The sequence below is a fragment of the Echinops telfairi genome, unplaced genomic scaffold, assembly GCF_000313985.2.
Source record: "Echinops telfairi isolate 266 unplaced genomic scaffold, ASM31398v2 ScPeMD7_2573;HRSCAF=3158, whole genome shotgun sequence".
Taxonomy (NCBI): domain Eukaryota; kingdom Metazoa; phylum Chordata; class Mammalia; order Afrosoricida; family Tenrecidae; genus Echinops; species Echinops telfairi.
Window position 1 is genome coordinate 9,824,072 of NW_022106471.1, and position 5,495 is coordinate 9,829,566.

The following is a 5,495-nucleotide window of genomic DNA, read 5'->3' on the forward strand; positions in this document are numbered from 1 at the left end:
TCCAGGTACCTGCACTTCAGCCCCGCACTTCCTGGTACATGGCTCTTCACAGACACACCTCCTCACACCTTCGTGGGCCCTCTCAGGGTGCAACCTACTCTCCTTTCTCTGCCGTGGAAGGTTTCTCCTTACTTCGTTTACACCTCTTCCTGGTCAGTCTCCGCCAGACTGCCATCTCCTGCCAGGCAGGACAGGGACCTGGGCCACCTCTACAGCCACGCAGGGCCCAGCACAGAGGCTGCCCCTACTTAGATGAGTCAGGCTCCACCTAATGGCAGTGAGCAATCCAACATGCCCGCACGGTGTACAGACAGCAGAGACTGATGTCTTTTGCTTGAGGGCAATGAGTTTACATGAAAGGTGGTGGAATCATTTTAGAAAGAGGTTGTTACAATACTTGTACAACGTGAAGATTATAATCAGTGTCACTGATTACATTATGCATATAGAAATTGTTGAATTGGGGGTAGTGGGTCCACAAGAGCTGGGTTCCCCTCTCCATGGTTGTAACCTAGAGGCCAGGGGGTCCCTCTGATGGGGTCACTGGGGTGAGCCTATCCAGCATTTCTGATACTGGTCTAGCCAGGAGAGAGGGCCAGAATGCGGATGATGGATTAGAACCTAGGCTTTTAAAGCCGCCTGATGATCTGGCAGGCACCCCTGAGCAGACACATACGTTTGGTATACGTTTTCCTAAACAAGTGCTGGCAGATCTATTCCCTGACGTCATTCTAGAATTATACAGATGCAATAAAAAAACATAAAAACTCTAAGCACCTATAAAGAGCCAGACCAATTAACAATAGTCCGTGTTAAAGAGATGGTGAAATTCTTTTGCATTCTCATCTATGTTTATGTTTTACAAAATAAACAGTAAGGGCTCTTTTAGAAAGACTACCAGGAAGCCACTCAAGTGAGCGAGCCCTGCGGTGAAAGAAAGGGGCTCTGTAAGGATGTACACACTGGGGCCCGGAGACCACCGGTAGAGCAAGATCTAAACGCTGAAAATGTTTTCAATGGCTCTTCTACAAAGTACGCAGTTAACAGATGGCCCCGTGGTTTCACTTCTGAAAGAAACATTTCACTTCACAGAACAAAAACGCCGGCAAATGCTCTACTGAGCATCTTGGACTCATTCCTAGGACCTCGAAGCCAACCCTGCCATCAGCTCACCGCACGAGGCCCGCCACACACCAGCTCACATCACACAGGTGACCAATCTGAACGGGGCATTTCAGTGCCGGTCATCTCCTGCCCTAGAGAGGAAATGTCATGAAAAATAACGGGATCAAACCCACACTTAACTCACAATGAAAAGTCAAAACAGAAAGAAATGAAATGACAAACTTAAAATTAGAGGCTTAAAAAAAAAAAAGCACATCATACTTAAGCTACATGTTAATGCCAACAAAGTGCTGAGTTGACAAAGCTGTGCCATCTAACTTTCAGTAACAGACCTTTACGACACTGTCATAAAACAACAGCCTATACAATCACAGAGGACAGATAACTACAACTGCTGTCCTCGTCGACGTCACATTTTAAAAGAAACAGAGGCAACTAAGGTAAGTAGGTCACATTAATCATCTTAGAGAAACATAGGGGCAGAGTGGGCTGTGTGTACCCAATTCACAAATAAGAAAACAGATTCCCAAAGGTTCTAACTTGTCCACAGTCACACAGGAAGTGAGAAGGGGAGAGGAGGGGAAAAATCCGATGTTTCACAATAACTTACATATACATTGTCTGACTCAGTATGACTGCACTTACATGAAGTTCAAGGATATGCAAAAGCCAATATATGACGACGGAGCCGTGCTCACCAGATGACGAGTGCTGATGGGAAAGATAAGAACCTTCTGAGTGTGGAAAGTGCTGTCTTGGACAGGGAGGTGGCACACGCGCATGAGCTGTGCAATAAACATGATGCATGTTACAAAATTCACTGTAAGGTAACCTCAAGTTAAAATCAAAACCCCTGGTCCAATCAAGTCCATGTTTCTAAGCTGCTAACCCAACCTAGGGTCACTCGGGAAGAATGATAGCCACACTCTGGAATCGATTACCTCAGATAATTCATTTGAAATGCAATATATCTCCTAATCACATTAGAGTGAAGAGAGGTGAACAGACCTACTTTGAAAATGCCTCAAATTGAAAAGTAAAAAGTATCGGATCCTGGCTACTAGTAATTGCCGCTCTAGCCACACTGAGCACAGCGCTGGAAGCATCACTGGTCCACACCAAGCAATTTGGAAGTCAGCTAGATGGCCAACCAATGGAAAGAGACCCATAGCTGGGCCTACTCCACTCCAAAGAAAAGCAATCCAATCGAATGCAGAAATTATCAAACAATATCACTAATGTCAAGGTCAGTAGTTCAAAACCACCAGCCACTCTGAGGGAGAAAGATGAGGCTTTCCACTTCTGTAATGAGTTACAGCCTTGGAACCCCCCAGGGGCAGTACTACCCTGTCCTACAGAGGGTCACTATGAGTCGGTATGGATTTGGTGACAGTGAGTTTGATTTTTTTGGTTTTGTTTTGTTTTTTATTAGTAGCACGAACAAGTCAAATTTTCCTGAAGACAATTTTAAAATGGTTGCAAAATACATAATCAAGAAACTGCCACAAATTAAAAGCCAGATTCAAAAGAGGTTAAAAAAAACAAAAGCTATCATTAGTGATGTCAGAAAAATATTTTTACCTGTGCTTAATTGCATATGCAAAAGTACCTGGCACTAGCTGAAAGGTCAACAGTTCACACCCAGCAGCACTCTAGTGCAGGAGAAAGATGGAGAGCCTTGAAAAGCCAAAGGGGTAGAGTTCTAGGCACACGGAGAAGAAATTGGAGCAAAGTTTTTAGCTAGCTGTGAAAAATAGTCAAAGCTAAAATGATACAAAATATTTCAAGACCAATTTTCACTTTACCAGCAGAGCTGACTTTCAAAACAAGCTCGAACTTTCTCACAAAGGTCAAGATAAAGCAAGAAGACAAACCCAGGTAAGGCAGAGGGCAGAAAGCCGTGGGGCGGTGGTCACAGGATACTGGGCAAAATCAAAACTCAGTACCAGGAGGTGTTCGGCCCTGCAGCAGTAAAGCCATGGGGCCACGCAGAACAAATTCCCATTGACAGGCAAATGCGTAATTACCGTAGCTTCGTTCAGACTGGCAGAAGAGTGAGTGGGGTGATGATGAAATCCTTACATCAATTCTCTCAAAGCCTGGCCCCACACACACACACCTCTTATTCAAGCGGTAATTGCCTCTCCAGAGAGAGGAATTTATTCCTCCTACAATTTGGAGACGCATTTGGCAAGCATCAGCTATCCCACGTCGGAATGGGCTTTGGAGAAGACAGCTGGAACCACACCGGTTGGGTATGTGGCCTACTTTCCTGAGTGCTGTCAATCTAGCAGCCAGGTAGCGCCACTCAAGTGATCAGAGCCTTCTCCAAATTCGACGTTCTTGTCTGTTGACACCACGGAACGGAGTGCATTAACTGTGACGACATTTCACCTGGACAAAAAGTTCTTGGAAAAATCCAAGTGAAAGGTAATGGAACTTGTCCATGTCCTGTTTTGTGCGTCCCTTCACACGTGTAAGACCAAAATGCCTTTATGCGGGTTTTTTTACACAAGGTAATTGCCTCTTTGTAATGGATGATCAAGCCAAACAGTATCCCAATGGTAAGAATCTGCCTGTTTAAAAGGTAATCATTCCCATTAATAAAAGAGGCTTAAGCTGTAACAAACTGGCCAATAAAACTGTCCAAAAGTGAGGTACGGTCAAATAATGTGCTCGAGTCTCTCATAAGCCAGTTAAGAAAGGATTAAAATTACGGATTCAATGGGTCAAGAACATAGCTCCCACATAGTGAGTAAAACACAACAAGGAATTCGCGGCTCAAGCCAACCAACCAAGAGACCAAAAGGGCAGCATTTGCCCAAAAACAAAGTCCAGGGGGAAGTGGGGGCAGGGAAGCTGGGGACTGGCAATGGGAACCCAGGGAAGAAATGGGAAGGGAGCTCTTACACAGAGGGGGCTGCCACCAGGCGAATGCCATTACACATCGTGTGTGTGTGTGTGTGTGTGTGTGTGTACGGTGCTAGATAGGAAACGAATTTACTCTGTAAACTTTCACCCAAACCACAAAACGCTACGCCACCCCATCCCATCCCATCCCACCCCACCCAAGCACAGCACTTCGGGCATTTTCCACAGGAGCCCTAGTGGGCTCAGCAGTTCAAAACCACCAGCTGTTCCTCAGAAAGATGAGGCTTTCTACTCCCAGAAGGAGTTACACAGTCTCAGAAACCCACAGGGACAAGTCTACCCTGCCCCTTAAGGTCGCGATAGTCATCCCTACATTATGGTTTTTAAAAATCAGCATTACTAAAAATGATTAAAATTAGAGGGGGGGGAGTTCTCCCCTAACGAAGTCCTATTCCTGCGTTAACTGAAAAAGCCCCGGGCATTTCTATCCAGAACATCTTGGCTTTTACCAACAATGCATCACGCAACAATGATTAATGTCTTTAGGATCTCTATTCATTTCCTAATTGAACTAAAAAGTTTTTTAAAAAAGCACACTTAAAATTTAACTATGAAGGACCAGTTAACATTTTCTATTTCAGTGTAACTTGAGCATACGTATATTGGAATTGCAAAACAAAACAAAAATCACAATAAAAATATTTTTAAAAGAATTTTTTAAATGTAAACCATTTTTTTAATCAAGGAAATCTTCAAAATGGATATATTCTCTATAGATTTACCCATCCCTCGGAAGCTTAGAAATCAATAAGGAAATTATGTTTCACTTATTTGAAAGATTGTCTCATCCTTTGAATTTTAAAAAATCTGTATCTGCCAAATTTTAAGAGTTTCAGTCTAAGATAGACACATCTAAATGGTTCCCACAAGATTTTAAGCTTTGGTAAGGTTACTGCTTTTGATGCCAAGAAGAACTTCTATATAGTTCAAGTACAGCAATGACTAATATTTATTGTTCACTACTCTCCCAGACTCCCATGGTTCAGTGCTAGGAGTTTTGTAAACAATATCTTATTTTGTCCCTAAAGTTATTTTTGTTTTTCCATGCCCACAATGAGATGTGAGAAATAGGGCTCGCATGAAAAATAACTTGCCCAAGGTCACTCAAGTCACCAAGAATCCCTGGTGGCGAAGCGGTTATTCTGCATTGGGCTGCGATCCGCACAGTCGTCCACAGTTCGAAACCACCAGCCTCCGCGGAGGAAAGGACTGTCTACTTCTGTAGTTACAGTCTCAGAAACTCACAGGGCGCAGGATAGGATAGGGTCATTATGAGTCAGCATCTACTCGATGGCAACGAGTTTGGTGCTCGGTTTTCGAAGATCACTCAACAGGCGTGTGGCAGAACCAAGATTCTTCCCCACAGTGAGGAAGGAAACTCAGAGCTTTTATGGAGAATTAAGCTTTACGTCGTACACAGGCCATTTGCGGGGGGGGGG

General features: G+C 43.9%; 1 protein-coding gene across 3 annotated transcripts in view; it reads right to left on the reverse strand.

Moving 5' to 3' along the window:
• Positions 1-5,495, reverse strand: part of B3GNT2 (UDP-GlcNAc:betaGal beta-1,3-N-acetylglucosaminyltransferase 2) — a 37,147-nt gene that overhangs the window by 30,481 nt on the left and 1,171 nt on the right. The window lies entirely within an intron of this gene.